General features: G+C 41.2%; 1 protein-coding gene across 1 annotated transcript in view; it reads right to left on the bottom strand.

Annotated features, from left to right (window-relative positions):
* LOC102258577 (chromosome unknown open reading frame, human C4orf45) overlaps positions 1–19,837 on the bottom strand; it is a 70,733-nt gene that overhangs the window by 1,577 nt on the left and 49,319 nt on the right. The window lies entirely within an intron of this gene.

The raw sequence follows: 19,837 nt of genomic DNA, 5'->3' as shown, positions 1-19,837 counted from the left end.
TAAGGCACATAAGGGAAATGAATGCAACACAATTATAGTAACCAGTCATTAGTGAACATTGTCATTCATTATTAATAATTCTGTATAACGGGATATTGTAAAAATTAAGTTACGAAATTTTTATTAAAACGTTTCTTACATACCGTTATATTGGTTGGGCCATGAAAATATTCGCTGTGGGCCACATATGGCCTGCGGGCCGTGAGTTTGACATGCTTGTCTTAGAGTATATGTACCAGTGGGAGACAGAAATAGACATCAGTAAGTCAAATGTTTGGGTAGTGCCATGAAGAAAAATAAATCCAGGTAAGGAACAGAAAATGCGGGCCCTGCTATTTTTGTGAGGGGAGGCAGGAGAGGGGGAGGTAACACTAAGCAGAGGGCTCAGTGCAGAGCGAGGCCATCCCTCCTCAAGGCGCACAGGGCAGACACTCCCTCCCCACGGGCTGGAATCACAGAGCCCCTGCGGGGAGAGAGCTGACCATCACTCTCTCTGACCCCCCACAGAATGAAGTTCAAACTCTTCAGCTGAGCGCACAGGGGTGATTGTTGTCGCTATTTGCTTTTTGACTATTTTCTCTCTTTTTTAAAAATGGTGTACCCACGGGGGCCTTTCTGGTCCGCCCTCCCGCCCTCCCTCCTCTCAGACACACACAGAGCTTCATTGTACACTTAGCCCCGCTGTGAGCTGATGGAGCCACACTTTCAGACCTTCAGACTCTGCTTCAACCTTTCTTTCTGCTTGTAACCCTTCCCTCCTCCTTTCCTGGGCTGTAAGTCACCTTTTCTGTGAAGACTTTCCCTATCCCTGTCAGGCAGCAATTTCTCTCCTTCCACAGCACATGACATTTGAATCCTTTTGTAGAAACTCTTGGAATAGACTTAAATTCCCAGGGCAGCAGGCTCTTGCCTCCAAACCCAGCGCTCCTTAAAGGGCCCAGAACGTGTCTCCTTCATCATCAGTTCCAGTGCCCTGCCTGACACATAGTTGACACTCAACTAATCAGTGATGGAAAGAGTAATGAGGAAGGGAGGGAGATCAGAATGAAATTTCTTTTTTTATTCAAAAATAATTATTTTTCAATTACAGTTTACATTCAATATTATTTTGTATTAGTTTTGGGTGTATAGCACAGTGGTTAGACATCATATATTTGACTAAGTATTCTCCCCAGTATGTCCAGTACCACCTGACATTACTTTCAAGGTGATCTACTTTTCCTCCCACCCCCCTCCACTCACCCGCAGCCGCCTCCTCCCCTCCCACCAATGGCAGGGGTGCAGGAATGGATCCCTACAGTCTGGCTTATTATTTGCAAGTACAGATTAATAGCTGGGGATAATTTCAAGAAAGTTGAAAGGGCAAGATAGCTAATGATTAGAATGTAGGGATGGGCGTTATTTATAATTCATATTAGCTTGATAAATGGTTCAGAGGAAAACCATTTCATGCAAATGTGCTACATTTTCTTAAAAGTTATGTGTTATAGAAGCAATTATAATCTTTTTTTTTAAAATTCAAACTACCCTGTGTCCCTGAATCTTGAATCACCAGGAGCCATGAAAGTTAAAAGTTAGTTGTAATTCAAAGATTTTAAGGGTCTTAAAGAAATAGTAGCCATGTTCACTATGGAGAATTACACACACTAGTTCTGATTTACAAAGGAGCCACAAAAGTCAAAAGAAGGAAACCAAGAAGCAGCAGGTTGGGGTCCAGCTGGAGCATGAATGCCTCGCCATGAGTAATGGTTCGCTCTTAGTAACAAAGGCACACCAGCCAGCACACGCTCGTGCGCACCCCCCAAACAACAAACAAAGCAACCAAACATTCTTAGTGTAACGTTCTTACTATTAACTTTGAAGGGTCAGATCTTTTCCTTTTTGACGTAATTTCAACTTATACAACGTGCAAGCAACAATACAATAGCTTTTTTATCCTGAACCACTTGAAGGTATGTCATTGACACGATACCCATCATCCCCAAGTACTTGAGTATGACATTCCTACAAACCAGGACATTCTTCACAACCTCAGTATAACCATCAAAACCAGAGGAACTCAGAACGTTCACTTGTTTGAATGACTATCTTCTAAGCCTCAGACACGTGTCACATTTTGCCGATTGTCCCAACAATGTCCGTTCTGCAAAAGGATCCAGCTGGAAGCACCCGTTGCCTTCAATTTTTTTCTCTCTTCAGTCTCCTTCAACCTGGAACCAAGTTCCCGTCCTCCTGCAGCTGTCACACAGCCGTGAAGCTTCTGAAGAGCACAGACCAGTTATTTTGTAGAGGTCCCGCAATGTGGATTGATTTTGTTTCTCCTTGATTAGCTTCAGATTAGACATCTCCGAGCAAGAAGAACACAGAATGGCCATGGCGTGACTGTCCAGGTCTGGTGATGTGCCTTCCCGTGGGTCACTTGATTAAAGTAGTGTCTGCCAGGCCCCTCCCTTGTGAAATCACTTTTCCCTTTTGTTATTAGTATTTCTTCAGAAAATACTTTGACATTATGTAAACTCTCATCCCATGTCAAACTTTCAACTTATTCATTCATTTATTTTTTTTAAACTTTAAAAAATACATTTTATTGATTTCAGAGAGTAAGGAAGAGAGAGATAAAAACATCAATGATGAGAGAGAATCATTGATTGGCTGCCTCTTGCATGCCCCCTACTGGGGATTGAGTCCGCAACCCAGGCATGTACCCTTGATTGGAAGTCAAACCATGACTTCCTGGTTCATAGATCAATGCTCAACCACTGAGCCATGCTGGCTGGGCCATTTATTTCTCTACATCAATAGGATCTCATAGTTTCCTATTTTATGCAATGGATTATAATCCATTTATAATGTTCATTTTCATGTTTAAATTGTCCTAGATTTGGCTGGTGGGAGATCTTTCAATCTGGCTTCTATGTCCTTTCAACATGTCCCTGTCATTCTTTGAGCATTTCTTTAAATTTTTAGCACAAAGAAAAAAGGTTCCGGGCTCATCTTTCTCTGCCCTAGCCCTGGAATCATCCATTTCTCAAAGGAACCCTAGTTCCTTTTGGTGGAAAATGGTATTTAGAATTCAAGATCTGAGTACGAGGGTTGTCATTGTCATGCAGCCATCTCAGACAGCATTGCACAGGGTTCATCAGAGGGTTCATTCTCGTTCTCCCCCTTGTCATATTTGTAACTCTTTTCTACAGTAGGAAACGTGGCTCTCCTTCTCTGCATTTACTTATTTAATCAGTCTTTTTGTCTATAACCAATCTCCCATTTCCACTCCCCACCCCCATTACCTCTCATATGGCTTCATTTATATTTCTTTGGGGAAGAATCTTCTATTCTTTTTGTTTCTTTACCATTGGTATTCCCCAGAAATCCCAATGATTCTCATCTCTTGATTCACCCATCTCCAAACCAGGCAGGAGATAGCATTTATACCCCAGGATCTAACCAACACCAACATACTGATGTTTAAAATCTTTACTTTTAGCTCCACAACCTACACATAAATTCCCAGCTTTTTACTGAACCTAGTACCAGTATATCTCATAGCTCATAATAACATCTAACATTTATTCAGATACATGAGCTTCCAGACACTATGCTAGTTGCTTAATATGCATTACCTCTAATCTTCTATATATATATAAAAAGCTAAGTGACTGACCGACCGTCCAACCGACCGACCGACCAATCAAACGGCCAATACATATGACACGCACTGGCAATTTAAAAACGTTGACTCACACATGCGCAATACATATAAGGCTCTCGCTGGCGCCAATCGCACACAATGGCAGAATGTATCTGAAGACCAACTATTGGCACAACGTACCTCTGAAGCTGAAAGAAAGCGTCGGCGTTGATATACTATTTTGACATGTAATTTTTTGCAGTAATGTAATTACCACACAAATCTTTCTTCTAATTAAGTTCCTTTCAAAGTGCACGAATCCATGCACCGGCCACTAGTCTTCATAATAATCCCAGATGATAGGTATCATTTCCTAGTTTTTACATCCGAGATTAAATTGAGTAAGTCATTTATCCAAGATCAAACAGTTAAAAAGCAGTAGATATGGGATTTGAACTCAGAGTCATCTGATTCTAAACTTATGCAATTACTTCATCTGTAAATGGAAACCATAATATGATAACACCTACTCTTTAGGAGGACTAAATCAGTTAATACTTACAAGGCACTTAAAACAGTATTGGGGACATATTACAAATGTAATAGATGTTGACTATGTTGTCTTCATAGGATGCTGCCTCTCAATTCATCTCCACACACGTGCCCTGCTTCCTCTCCATCTGGCCCCAAATGCCCTCTCCTTCCTCTAGTCCCTATTTTTGGACAATGACATAACCATACACCCAGCCACTCAAGAGACATATCAGAATTGCTTTTGACTTTTACATCTGCTCCATTCCCCACATAGAGTTGCTTGCCAAGTCTCGCTGAGTCTTTTTCCAAACTGTCTCACCGTGGCGAATTTAGGCTCCCAGCATTGCAATTATCCCAGTACCACTTAATGTGTCTTCCTTCCTTCAGTCTCTCCTTTCTCTGCTCCATCCATTCAGAAAACAGTCTTCTAAGACATTGCTTTTGACTTTTACATCTGCTCCATTCCCCACATAGAGTTGCTTGCCAAGTCTCGCTGAGTCTTTTTCCAAACTGTCTCACCGTGGCGAATTTAGGCTCCCAGCATTGCAATTATCCCAGTACCACTTAATGTGTCTTCCTTCCTTCAGTCTCTCCTTTCTCTGCTCCATCCATTCAGCAAACAGTCTTGTAAGACTATTTATTCCATGCCAGGTATTCTTTCTAACACACAGGTTTGAGTATATTACTTCCTTACTTAAATTTTGTAAAACAACAGTCCATTGCCTACAGACATTAGCACAAGATCTTTAGTATGGAATTTAAAACACTACACAATCTGGCCCCTGGACTGCAATTTCCACCATACCCCCCAAACCAATATCCTATGTGTTACCCATCAAACAATGAGCCATTTCCTCAACACGTCATGAAGGGTCACCTCTCCACGTGATTTCTTTTTGCTTATGTGATGTGACTCTTACGGCTGGAATTCCTTTCCTGGCCCCACCTCCTTCTGATTTCCCACTCAGCCTTAAAAATGGAACTCATGTTACCACAGAGCATTCCTGAGTGGTTACCCGAGCTTCAACACGGAGCCACAACCATGGCTGCCGGCGTTCCCACAGTACATTGTTCCCACCTGTTACACATGATGTTATGTTGACTCTTGCCCTCAGTAAATCTGTGAGTAAAGGCAAGGATCCATGTTTCACTTTTTTCAGTGTCTAGCAGAGATCCTGAATATAGAACATGTTTTCAGTCGATTTTGTTTGCTTCTATGAAGATACAAAAATATGTTCTGTATTTATCCCCAGCGAAGGAGACTGTGAGTACACCTGATAGTGGGTTTGGAGTGACATGGAACTGACTTCACATTCATACACTCTTTTGTTGTTTGAATTTTAAAGATTGTGAGCATGAATTATTTTTACCACAAAACATGTCCCTATTTTCCTTAAAAAAACCTGTCGGTTATTTGGGCAGTGGCTGGAATTTTCCTAGCAGCCTGGACAGCCGAAAAATGGAGTTAGAAGATAAAACAGACTTCGGCACGAAGTTAGGAAATGACTGGCTGGACCTTGCTTATGTAACTGTCTAAAAGCAATGGGACAAACTGGACTTGCATTTGGACACTTCTGCCAGGAAAAATACCATGGACAGCCCGACGAGGGGACTTGTTAGGGGGGTTGCTCTGCTTGGTCCTCGGGTTCCTGCCTTTTTGTGACTCAGTCTGGGCCTGCAGGAGACCCCGGGGCAGGCACTTTGATTTATGACCAAACAATTCAATGAACTCTCTGTTTGTTGGCCAAAGAACCGGCGTGAATGAATGTTTACCTAAATCGATCAAAGTAGCTGCTTATTCTGGAGATTGACCACCCAGCGTCAGTCCTGCCCAAGAGCAAACCTTTTTCTCCTGTTTTGAGGTCTCCTGGGTTCTCTCTGGTTGACTAAAAATAGTTCTATTAAGTGGTAAAATTAATGTCTTTGGGATTCCAAAGTTAAAGAAACAAGTCGCTAACTGTGTGAGTTCCAGTGAGTCAGTCTGGTTGAATACATATATACCAAAACTGTTCTTCACTTGAGTCTCAAATGGAGAAATATGAGGAAACTTCCCCTTAGCAGTGGTTCTCAACCTTCTGGCCCTTTAAATACAGTTCCTCATGTTGTGACCCAACCATAAAATTATTTTCGTTGCTACTTCATAACTGTAATGTTGCTACTGTTATGAATCATAATGTAAATATCTGATATGCAGGATGGTCTTAGGCGACCCCTGTGAAAGGGTCGTTCGACCGCCAAAGGGGTCTCGACCCACAGGTTGAGAACCGCTGCCTTAGGGCTTCAGCTTTTTCCTTGCATCAACACAAAGTGATGTAACTCTGTGTATGTCTTCTAGCCTGTGAAGAGGACTGTTACGGTGTCTATATTGTGACTTAACAGCGTGACCACCTGTTTTCCCAGCCAGCTAGTTCCCTTAAATGTTTGCTTTCTCACAGGGTCATTGATTTCTGCTCCTTCCATTTCCGGAAGTATTCAAAAGCCCCCGGTGGCCCATGGAAATTTTGGAGAAACACATTTAGAAACCATTTGGCAGGATCCGTGCTTTCTGAGGGAACAGCCCTTCTCTCCCTGTTATTTTCTCTTTGGAACATTTGCAGGAAAACAAGGCTCCTGTTTTTTAAAGATCTTTCTGCGTTTGCGGTGTAGTTAGTCTACACCTAAAGCCAGAATCTGCCAAGGAATGAAAGCCCTAATTGGGGCTTTCAAGATGTTTTTCATAGAATCTTTGTTTTCGGAATTGGCCTTCTACATAGATGGAGTGGGTGTTTCTATGACACAGGCAGGTGCATATGTGGTATAATTTCAGAGGCTCCGGCTGCCTGAGAAAATACTTCCTTCTACCCTCCTTTGCTGCTGCTTTTTATTCTACAACCAGACACCAGACTTCCAGTGCCCACAGCCAGGGAGTGTGACTCTAAAGCATTATTACCTGGCCCTTTCTAGAGAACATATCCTGAAGGTACCACAAAGGAGGGCCTGAGGAAACTGGGATACTGTAGGCCACTTTATCATTTAGTTAGACACAACCTTATTTCTTATTCATTGATTTTCCTTCCCTCCCTGTCCTTATAAAATCATATGTGAAGAAGTTGTCTTATTTTCACAAAAGATTTTCATCTTAATCCTCTGGGATAACACTTATTTGATTCTGAATCAACCGCTGTCATGGAGATGACTAAAAAAAATGAAATTATCTTGATATTTCATACTTGGACAAACAACATGAGTGCACAACAAAATTAAGCCGTTACCAGTAGAGAGAAAATCATAATGCTAATGGAATCTCTCCTAGGTTGGTTGTTGCTCAGGAGACTCTTGATGAGTAGAAAGAGACAGAGGCTTATCAAAGAAGCTAATTTTTAGTAATTCATATCCAACGGAGTTTACCGAGGTTTATCTAGAAGGCATGTGTCGTGCTTTCTTGTTTAATTTTCAATTACCTCCGAGTTATAACTTAAGCTGTTTAAGATAAAGGGCCAAAGTAATATTCAAGTGGGTGATTAGGACAATATTTGAGGAAATTTATAGCCTCAAAGATCCAGAAGTTATCTATATATTGTTGATCCTGTCTTTAGATAAGAGTCATAGCCAGAGTGTACTGAGCAGACACCTGGTCTGTGTGGGCTCAGTATCCCTGGGAGACCACACAGGAAGCCAGTAGTCTATGTAAGATAGACCCATGGCAGAAGGAATATTTGAGGAAATTTATAGCCTCAAAGATCCAGAAGTTATCTATATATTGTTGATCCTGTCTTTAGATAAGAGTCATAGCCAGAGTGTACTGAGCAGACACCTGGTCTGTGTGGGTTCAGTACCCCTGGGAGACCACACAGGAAGCCAGTAGTCTGTGTACGATAGACCCATGGCAGAAGGGCCAAGATATTAGTATATGAATAAACAATTGCTCATTTACTGCTGCACCTATGAATCAGTGAAATGACTGTGGCTACTAGGAGGTTATTTGATTGCAATAAACGTCCAAGGTTAACCATTCGTGATAAAATGTAGAAGACAAAATGTATACCTGCTTCAATTTTTTATTCTTGTTTATTAGTTCCCTCCTTTCCAAGGGAGCAAAAGTGTCTTAAGTGGGTCTGTGTTATCTACAGGCACCAACTATTTTGCAGAAGTAGATAGGGTTATTTTAATTTATAAACACGACTGTGTGAGTCATATTAGTATGAAACATTACTGTCTCAAGGAAAAAAAGATGACATCGCTTCCCAAAGAAGTGTTTGAGAAAACACAAGGGAAGTATCCCCAAATTGCTAGTGTGGCTACTGCAGACGGAAGAACACTGCTTGAATGCTATTTTTAGAAGACAGAAAGAGATAACTAAAAGCAAGACTATCTATTTTCCTTTTAAATAGAAAAAGCCCGGCCCTGGATGGAGCTGGGCAAGACGCTGAGAACTGGAAGCGCGGGGTGAAAAGACTCTGCCTGGTCTGGTGGGCCCTGTAGCTGAGTTCCTGCCATGGCAGCACGCTGCCAGAGGGGTAGGTGAGGACTGACCTTCCACCAATATCCATCTCTCCTTTTGGGGCCACCTATGGATGGCACTGGGGCCCAGGATACACTGAGCTTGGCTGCTTTCATAAACACGGACTCTCAGCATCCCTTCTTTCTTCTGCACCACTCAAGCCGCATCACGCTACCAGTACATTCCACCTGAAAATGATGCTGAATGCCCTCGAGGCTCCCATAAGATGGACAGCCATTGTCAGTCAACTGATCCATGTCAATGTTTCTCTCCTCTCTCTCTCTCTCCCTCTCTCCGCCCCCCCCTCTCACTTCCAGCCTCCCTCCTAATAGTCAATAATAAATAAACAAATAAATAACAAAATGAGGGAATAATATGGGGTCAGTGTACACTCATCTAATAGCTTATGTTGTCCCTCCTGTGTAAGATTTCACGCTGGAATGATAATCTTGAATCTCTACAATATCCTTAATCACAAATGTCCTTAATCATAAAGAAATGAGTCTCTTATAGATACTCAACTTGATTTCTTTGTAATGTAAGAAAATGTAGTCTTCCAATATAGAAAAGTGTTCTTGACTATGAAGGGGAAGTGAAGGTGTTAACTATTTGTCCACCAGTTAGCTGGAAAATTCAACTCACCCTAGTCCCTGGAGCACACTCATTAAACAATGTTTATTTCCAACATTTCCTATTTTTTTGGCCATTTTTATTTTTTTAAAAACCTGGGCAGGTAATTAGTATATTTCTTATTTGCTTCATCTATGCTATTAATTATATAATATTGTATGAGGGTGTAACATTGTTAATTATCTTCTATTATAGATTCAAACTATGAAGTGTGATCATCACTACTCTCTTTGAGCCATTGTGCCTATTTTAGAACATGCCCCAAGTATGGAGTCCTTTGCTCTGTACACTGTGACTATTGCATAAAAACAAATTTAACACACACACACACACACACACACACACACACACACACACACGAAAGAAATGAAAAGCTTGCTCTTGGGCTTTCTTCTAGGAGAGCATCGAAGGTTTGTGCGGTTCTGGAGAATGACACACACCATATGCTTCAAACCTCAGATTGTGATACTTTTGGTTCGACTTATTGCTTTTGTTTCTTGGCAATTGAACCACTGTATTTGAAAGGCTTGTGTATTCTAACACTGCATTTAAGTAAAGAATTAATAGAAGCAAGCGAGATCTCACGTTACCCGAAGTGAACACGTCTTTGTTACTTGGCCAGATTGTCTCCCCCGAGCTCCAGGATGGGGAAAGTGCTGTCCCTGCCACAGCCACGTCACCAGCACTTGCCGGTTGCCCTTATGGGCGCCAGCTGGCTTCCTGTGACAGGGGCTGTGCAGTCGGAATCAAGCATGTCATCTTCCTCTAAGGAATAACATACTCCAAAAGGTTCCTGTTGCCAAGCGTCTGTCCACGAAGTAGAAATACACAGAGGTGTTTACTGACTTCCATTCAGTATTTTTTAATGACTGATACGAAGTGACTCTCACTTTGCACAGAGGCTCCGGGACAGCTGTCCAAAATCTTGCCAGAAATGCAGTGTACCAGATGGCCTAGGGTCACCTATTAGGAATGTTGACTATAATTCCTGATGTTGTCAGAGATAGGAGAGAGTTTATATAAGATATGCAGGAAGGACTGCCAATCTCTGCAGCTCAGGGCTCCTGAGATAACAAGTCCAGGGCCTCTCTGCTTAGGGCCGCTTCCTGGGCGTCACTCGCTTATTTGTGTATCAGAAAACGACAGAAGGAAGGAGGGTGAGCTGTGGTGATTGATGTGGCTTGGCAGCAAGGCAGGTGAAGGTGAGTTGGGAGATATCACAGTATTGATTCAATTTAGTTTGGGGATCAGCTTACCTATCCAAATGGAACACCTTGACCTTCATGAACTAAAGATAAAGCTGATAGTTTATTTTTAGTGACTTTGGAAATGTAAATATACACAAAATAGTTTAAAGATGCCTAAGTATTCATCACCCAACTTCAAACATTATCAATTTATAGCCAGTCTTATTTCATTTCTATCCTACTTTCTAATCCTCCTATCTTTCTGGTATAACTAAAAAATATAAAAATTCCTTTTTAACATAATTACAAGGCCATTTTTTTCTCCTAAAAATATAATTTTACCAAATATTCAGACGTCAAAATTCTAATTTTCTCATAAATGTTATGACTTTTGGCAGTTTGTTTGTTAGAAACAGAATCCAAATAAGTTTCTCTTCTCCTTCTCCTCCCCCTCCCTTCTCTTCCTCTTTTTCCTCCTCATGCTCTTCTACTATTTGTTAAAGCAACAAATTTTGTTTCATAAAAATTTTGCTTCCATTTGTCCTATAAAATTTCCCACAATACATTTTTCTGACAGCATCTCCATGTTGTCATTTAGCATTTTCTGCTGTCTTCTGACTTCCTCTATATACACAGTTAGTTGGATTTAGAGGCCTGATCTAAGTAGGTTTTGGGGGCAAGACTACTGTATAGTTGGCTAGGGCTGCCATAATGCAGCACCACAGACTGGTGGCTTATACAACAGAAAGGTCTTTTCTCTCAGTTCTGGAGGCCAGCTGTCCAAGATGAAGGTGTCGGCAGGGTTGGTTTCTTCTGAGGCCTTTCTCCTTGTAGATGGCCATCTTCCCCATGTGTCTTCCCCTGGTTATTCCTCTGTGCTGGTCTGTGTTCGGATCTCCCCATAGGACACCAGTCATATTGGATTAGGGCCCACCCTAACGACCTCATTTTAATTACTTCTTTGAAGAACCTGTTTCCAAATACAGTCACATTCTGAGGTACTGGGGGTCAGGACTTCAACTTATGAATTTGGGAGGACACAACTCAGCCCATAACAACTACTTTCCAGGTGGTGATGTGCTCTTTCATCAAGAGGCGCATACAGGGTGGGGCAAAGTAGTTTGCAGTTGTGAGAAGTGAAACACAGTTTATTCTTGTTTATTGTTTATTAAGTATTGTATTATTTTCTAAATGAACAACCGTAAACCTACTTTTGCCCCACCCTGTTTTGGTTTTGGCAGCCATTGATGATTAGCACCTGGATTCATTAATTTATTAGCATTTGCAAAATGATGCTGTCCTAATTCCCTTATTCCTTCTTTATGTGTTAGCTGGATTACTTGATTTTTTTTTAAGTCCCCTCATCTTCTATTTGGTTTGCAGTGGTCCCATTTGTAGTGGAAAGGCAGAATTAATGTTTAGTTCTTTCCTTTTATTTACTCATTTTCAAAATAAGTTGATTCATGGGAATCCTCCAATGTGACCAGTTTGTTGTGGATTTTCAGGTGACATTATGAACTCATGAATGTTCATGTATATGTATGTGCAGGTAGATGTATCTGAGTCCATTGCAGTCACCACACCTTTCTTCAAGGTGTCCTATTTTGGGCAGGTGGGAATCTCTTCAAGTTTGGCTTCTAAGTCCCTTAGACAGGACTGTAGTGTTCTTGGATAGCTTCCTCACCTGGTATGGCGGGGAGTACTAGATCATATTTCCCATTTCCTTCTCCAAATACAGAATCAACCATTTCTCCAAGACACGACTGCTGAATTGGTTCCCATGTCTAGGCCTTTATAGTGAATAGAGCTATGAAAATAGATATGTAAACACACACTATCATACATATACGCACACATATATCTTCCAATCTAATTCAGGATTTGATTTTTAGCTCTGTTATGTTAACATCTGTATTTTCTTTCTCCCATTCTAAGAATCCTGTTACTCAACCAAACCAGGAATGATTGAATACTAGTACTTGTAATCACATCGGTGCTCACATCACACCCAAGCAGAGCCAGAGTAACATTACCAACACTTCCACCAAGCTTTTAGCAGTTCTTGATCTTAGAATACACCCCACTAGATATTTATACTCAAATTTCTGTGCTTTAAAAATCTCTTCAAATAATTCCTTTCTGTGGGTAAAGTCATCAATTGAATACTCATTCTGTTTGTTTTTAAACTTTATATTTACATGAAGCTATTTTATAAATGAGAAGTCAGATATAAGGTACATCTCATAGGTAAGATATGTCAAGCCAAGTGTGGAACCAGTCATGCTTTGCTATTTTTTTCTTGTCATTATCATATGCATCTAACCCAGCGAAAGAGTTGGGTGGTGTAATGGCAGATTTGGAGCAGGTGCTGCCTGAATCGTGTCTTACTGAATAGCTGCAAGGAGAGACTCTGATTCTGGGAGAAACTGTCTTGAAGGCCTTAGCTCTGCTCAGTGAAGAAAACATTTGTTCTGCCACCCACCATGTACCTCAGCTCTGAATTTTAATGAGTTAGCCTTTAAGCTGCTAGCCAGAAAAGAAGCTGCAAGGCTCTGTAGAAACCCTGCCATCTTTATCCATCGCTATAGAGGCTAGAAATGAAATGTTTTTGTCAAATGTGTGGTAATTGTGCTTCAAGGTAATTCATCTGAACGTGTGAAGTTCCATCTCTAAAATGAGAGCCTCTTGGAACCAAAATACAGCAACTCTAGAAGCTAACTCCTACCTGTCCTCCAAGCTCAGGGGACCTTGGAGAGCTTTTCTGACCCCTCCTCAAAGTTTAGATTTCCAAATATATATTTCCATCGCGCCCACTAAAATACTCCCTGTTGTAACAGGCATTGCACTTAGTGGTTACACTTTGTTAAATATCTATACCCAGCATCAAGCATAGTGCTAGGCACAAATAGGTAATCAGCACATATTGGTTGACCAAATATTTCCATCACTGCGTGCGTCCTGACATACCCTACTATAATTATCTGTTTATCTGTCTCTTCCTCCCACTATATGATAAGCCCTTTGAGGGCAGGAACTGTGTCTTATTTCCTTGGTTCTCCACTTCTCCATAGTATGGATGGAATAAAGAACAAAAGTGATACCATTGAAAACTGAATTAGAATTATGGACGATAAGCACAAGATGCTCTCGAGACTCATATTATAAGTATAAGGCAACATTAAAAGATAAACTGATGACATACTCTCAACTGTAGTTGAATGCCACATCCTGACCTCTGTACCCTCAGACCCTCTCTGTGTCAACTCATATTATAAGTATAAGGCAACATTAAAAGATAAAGTGATGACATACTTATAATCTCTCAGCTGTGGTTGAATGCCACAGCCTGACCTCTGTACCCTCAGACCCTCTCTGTGTCGGATCTGTGCTGGGGACTTTACAGAACGTTGACCTCATCCTCAAGACAACTCCAGGTGGTAGCTATTATCATTCTCCTTTTCCCCCTTGGAACTGAAGTGCAGAAAGCATCTACATTTCATAAAATATGGGGATTAACCCAACTAGGTCCAACTCTAAAGTCTTGCTTATAGGACCTTCCAGTTATGGAAATCTGAAATTATCAGCAGTCTTAAAAGAAACGTTAAAAAACAACAACAAAGGAAAAGCAGAAACAGAAATGGTAGTAACATGCAAAAATGGAATGGATGATTACTATGCTGTTGTTTCATCTGGTAATATAGATATAAGCTAGGTGATATTATTGACCTTTATTTGGCAATAAAAGAAAGTTTGAAATTACCATGATCAGGACATGTTCGTGGCTTTACACAATTGAATAGATAATAGAGAAATAACAATTCAAATATTTGTAACAGGTTGTTTTTGTTGTTGTTGTTTGTTTGTTTGTTTTGCATTCTTTTCAGTACATGAAGTCCATTTGCCTGAGCCTAAAAGTTTAGCCCCTCTGTTTATTTGTAGCTTGTGGTCATTGCTTGGATTTCATTGCCATATGCCATTTTGCTGGGTCCAGCATCTGCTTTGTCAGTAGCCCTGGTCTCCAGAAACAACCTCTGAGAGCCACAGTTCTGATGTGTGAAATGCTGAGATGCTAGGCCAGTGGGGTGACAGGCTTCTTTCTAACACACTTTGATGTCCGTTTAGTTCATCAATTACACGAGAGTAATTTTCCGTGAAGGGCCACATTCTGAAATGAACTGAATTTTTCCCCATCTGGGCAAGTGACAGCCTGGTAAGTTTTCCTCTTAAGAATACTGTCTCTTCTTCAGCTACTTTTTCTCTCAAAAACAGTGGCTTTTCTCAAACGGTTGCATCTTATCCTTTTGCCCTAAGTGCTCCGTCCTGAGATGAGCAATGTTCATTCATTCAACAACAAACACTGCTGTGCCTCCAAGTAAATTATCAAGCATATGCCAGGCTACTTCTGATAGGCTATAAGGAAGCAGGAACTGGGTCTGTGTGGTTCACTCCTGAAACCCCAGCCCTGGCATGGTGCCTGGCACATAGTTGGAAGTTGGGTATTTATCAAATGGATAACTGGGCACCAACAAACTGTGTGGCACAGCAGCGACTCGGAAGCTCTGCCTGACCCTAGGCACCACAGCTTCTGAGAGATCCTCCTCCCTCCCCGCCCAGCTGGAGAAGACAAGGCCGGAGGAGTCTGGGGGAAGGAAATGTGAAGATCGCTGTTAAGTAACAGACCTGAAGGGCCAAAGTAGGAACGGGTGCTAATGATCCAACATTCCCAGAACTTTGCTACTTAATGCTTACAGAGATCCTTCCACTGTGCCAGGCGCTACGGCCTTCAAAATAGAAAGCTGTCAAGATTGATGGCTGTTTTGAGGAAAACAACTCCAAGAAAAACATGCATTTCTGTACCAATGTATTTTAACTCGTGGCTGTCATTAAGTCTGCGCTGGTCTAACAACCAGGTTTGGCAGCAGTATTTCATTATGGAATAAAACAGGCCATTCTCTGGGCACCGCCTAATGCGGGCCAAACACAAGCACACCTTCCACCTCTGCAGAAACAGAACGCCCTGTTCATTCAGGGCAATGACTAATTTTTTAATGCTAAAAGGTCCTGGTTTTAAACAGAAATGTTTTCAACTTAGGAGCCCTTCCCTACTAAAATTATAGTTGACTATTGCTATTTCTCCCATTTTATAAGTATTATGTTTATCAAAACAAAATGCTTGAACATTGTACTTAAGGTAGTGCTAATTTTTTTTTCAAGTTTAATGTAATCATTTAGGCCCATATACATAATGCATGTAAGCAGTAATAAAATGCTTATAAAATGCTTTTTAAAAATTCCCTTTCTTCCTGCTCCCTGGCCAATGTTCCCCTCTCCAAATGCAGCCACTTTTTAGCTTATTTGGTTCTTCTGGAACTTAACCCAAATTGGTACACAACACGTGTTCCCTCTGGAGTCCTCTCTGGTCCCGCTCCTGTCGGAATCGGTAGTCCTCTAGTTCTCTGCATGGTCGCATGCCTGGTACTTCCCTTTAAGGCCAACTTGGGGATTCCCTTTGCCTGTCACCTTTGTTGTGACTCCTGTTTCTTGGATCAATATTCCTTTCTCTTTCCTTGATTTATACCCCCTTGTCTTGTTAGATAATATTCTCTAGTTGCTTCCTAGGAAAAAAATGCTTTGAGGTGGTTTTTTTTGTGTGGTTTTTTTTTTTCTTAGCAAGTACAAGCTTTTTTTTTTTGTGTTGTTGTTTTTTTTCTTCTTAGCAAGTACAAGTCTGAAAATGCCTTTTTTCTACCTTCCTGCTTGATTGTTTGGCTGGTTATAGAATTAAAGGTTGAAAGTCACCTTCTGTCCGATGTGGGAGTCACTGCCTCACAGTCTCTAGAGTCTGGTGTTGCTGTATACACAAAGAAGTATGCTGCCTCTTTGATTCCCGATCCTTTATAAATATATCCTAGTTTTTCCCTGAAAGGCTTTAGAATTGTCTCTTCATCCCAGTATAATGAAGTTTCATTGTGACATAACCTTGACAATTTAAGATTTTAAAATTTACTTTGGTGGAGGCTTACAATCTGGGAATTAATGTTACTCCCTTCTGAGAAATCTCCTTGTATTATTGATTTCCTTCTGTTTCCTCTCATCTCTTACTAGTTAGATATTAGACTAATTTAATTATAATTGATTTTTTAATGTTCATATTTTTTCTTTTTCTTTTTCCATCACTTGGACTTTTTGTTCTACTTTGGGGAGATGACCTCAGATATATAGTATGAAATGTCTAACCTGTCTTGAATCTCTGTACTGATTGGTTTTAGCTAATATAATATGAATTCAATAGATGCATTTTGCTACATTACTTTAATGTACTTCACTTATTTAATTCATAGATAACATTTATCAGTAAAGTGGCCTGATTTTCTCATGATAGTTTCCTTGTGACCATTTCAATTATCTTCCTGTTTCACTTCCCAAAGTGTCCTGTTTCGGGTGGTAAATGATATGGTCGCACTACTTCCTGAGTACTTAGTACGCGCCAAGTGCTGCTCTAAGTGCTGTATATATAACAACACGCCTATACAACAACCCGGTGGAGTGGATCCTGTTACCATCGTTTTAAAGGTTGAGAAACTGAGGCATAAAATGCTTACATAACTCCAAGATACCACAGCTAATAGATAGTGAAGCTGGGACTTAAACCCTTGCTCTTAATCTCTGTATAGATACTGATTCATAACTGCTTACAATCCCCTATTTGGGGGGGGTGGTAGGTTATTTCTGACTTTGTATTACTGCAAACACTTTGGGGCTTCCTTTGAGCTAAACCTTTGTGCATCTCCTCTATTATTTCTTTGGGAAAGATAAAACCCTAGTGAAACCAGCTTTCTTGAGTTAGCACTCTTCCAACTATGCCATGCTGTGCACCTCGTGACAGTGGGTGCTCCCTAACACAATCTGATGATTATGTCAAGGTAGACTGGGAGAGCCAACACTCTAAAATGAGCTGTGTCTCATGCCCTGGCTGGTGTGGCTCAATTGGATGAATGTTGTCTCATGCACCGAGAGGTCACGGGTTCGATTCCTGGTCAGGGCACATGCCCACGTTGCAGGCTCCATCCCCAGTAGGAGGCATGCAGGAGGCAGCCGATTGAGGTTTCTCTCCCTTTCCCTTCCTCTCTCTCTCTCTAAAATCAATAAAAACATATTTAAAAAGAGCTGTGTCTCCGTGACTCTCAAGTAAATGAGAAGTTGGGGAAGGCTGTGGCTAATTCTGATCCTTTAAGATCACGTGGCTCTTCCCCTCGATGGCTGACATCCAGTTTGGTCGTCCTGACCTGGGAATTGACAGTCTCCTTCACACCCCCATCTAATGACAATGGCAGGTTATGGGAACTTGAAGTGTTCCCTAAGACATTATTCTCAAGACAAATCTATAAGCCAGCAAATAAGTGGCAAATATCTCAAGCCCCCAGTTGGCAAAGAGGCAACTTTATCGTGACATCGGGTCAGAGGCCTGTGGGCAGCTCCTGTATGGAATGCTGTTTACCCGTGAATAGTTCTGTTGGTTTCATAATCTCAGCAACTCTTTCATTTGCATGGATAAAAAATTCACTCACGTAGACAGAGATTTTCCTAAAACGTTCTTTCTAAAACCAGCTTCACTTTGGTCTCTCCCAGGAAGTCATCACGACTTGAACTCCTCCAGCTTCTCCAGCCAGAAAGATACCAATTTGTGCTGTTATGATGACAAGAAGGAATGTAGTTTGCAAATATGTATTGAATGCCCCATTTTGCCAAACACTGTGTCAAGGGAAAAAGAAAAAGAAAACAAGATACTTCCATGCCCCGCAATTTTCAGTAATGGGGTGTAACTTCTGCAGCATTCCCTCACGTCTTCAAACAAAAAGCCCTGTCGATTCATTGCAGTCCATTCTCTTGTGGCCTCTTTTTTTTATTTATTTTTTTTTAATATATTTCATTGATTTTCCACAGAGAGGAAGGGAGAGAGACAGAGAGTTAGAAACATCGATCAGCTGCCTCCCGCACATCTCCCACCGGGGATGTGCCCGCAACCCAGGCACATGCCCTTGACCGGAATCGAACCTGGGACCTTTCAGTCCGCAGGCCGACGCTCCATCCACTGAGCCAAACCGGTTTCGGCTCTTGTGGCCTCTTTTAATTGGACGGCAAACTGGTTGTCCATTTCCTCTCTGTGCTTTTTATTCTTCTTGTTCAAATTAGAAATACTGTGTGTATAGATTGGAAAAGACCAATCGCAAACAACTGTATGAAAACCAGTTAGTCATCAGATCACATATCTAGAGAAATTTCAGTTATTTAGCACAAGAGGATGTTTCAATTCAGAAGGAAATAACAAGAGTTAACACACACCCGGTTACTGCAATCATTCTCCGTCAGTGTACATTGTATGAAAATGTTCTGTTTGTGTCTGTCTGTCCTGAAAGTCTGTGAGCTACTTGAGAGTGAGGACTCTGCTTATTTTTAATTTTTAAAATATTTTTATTGATTCGATAGAGGAAGGGAGAGTGAGAGAGAGATAGAAAGATCAATGATGAGAGAGAATCATTGATCAGCTGCTTCCTGCACAACCCACCCTGGGGATCAAGCCTGCAACCATGGCATGTACCCTGACAGGGAATCAAATCGTAATCTCCTGGTTCATAGGTCAATGGTCAACCACTGAGCCACACCAGCTGGACTCTGCTTATTATTTGTTAATGTTCTGAGCACCTGGCTAGTAGCAGCTCTTCGTTTCATGTTTGTTGGCGTATACTTTTATTAGGATGTAATGCATTGTATAGCACACTATTGATTTAATAACAGGTTTACATGGGAGGAAATAAGGAGGGGCCAGGTTTGTACACTACACTTATAAACAACTATCATACAACACATCCTGATTTCAAGGAAGTTAAAGCTTTTTTTTTTTATTTGTTGTCTAAAGTTTTACATATGTCTCCTTTTTCCCCAATTGATGCTCCCTCCCAGACATTCCCACCCCGGGCAAGCCCCCACCTCCCCAGTGTCTGTGTCCATTGGTTATGCTAATATGCATGCATTCAAGTCCTTTGGTTGCTCTCTAACCACCGCCCCCACCTCCCCTGCCATTTGTCTCTGGATCTATTTTTGTTCATCAAATTATGTTAATCATTATATCCCACACATGAGTGAGATCATGTGATATTTATCTTTCTCTGACTGGCTTATTTTGCTTAGCATAATGCTCTCCAGTTCCATCCATGCTGTTACTGCAGCATAGTATTCCATTCTGTAGATGTACCACCGTTTTTTAATCCACTCATCTGCTGATGGGCACTTAGGCTGTTTCCAGATTTTAGCTATGGTGAATTGTGCTGCTACGAACATAGAGGTGCATATATCCTTTCTGATTGGTGTTTCTGTTTT

This window comes from Myotis brandtii, unplaced genomic scaffold (genome assembly GCF_000412655.1).
Source record: "Myotis brandtii unplaced genomic scaffold, ASM41265v1 scaffold136, whole genome shotgun sequence".
Taxonomy (NCBI): Eukaryota; Metazoa; Chordata; class Mammalia; order Chiroptera; family Vespertilionidae; genus Myotis; species Myotis brandtii.
Note: the sequence above shows the minus strand (reverse complement) of the source record. Positions and strands in the feature narration are given on the sequence as shown.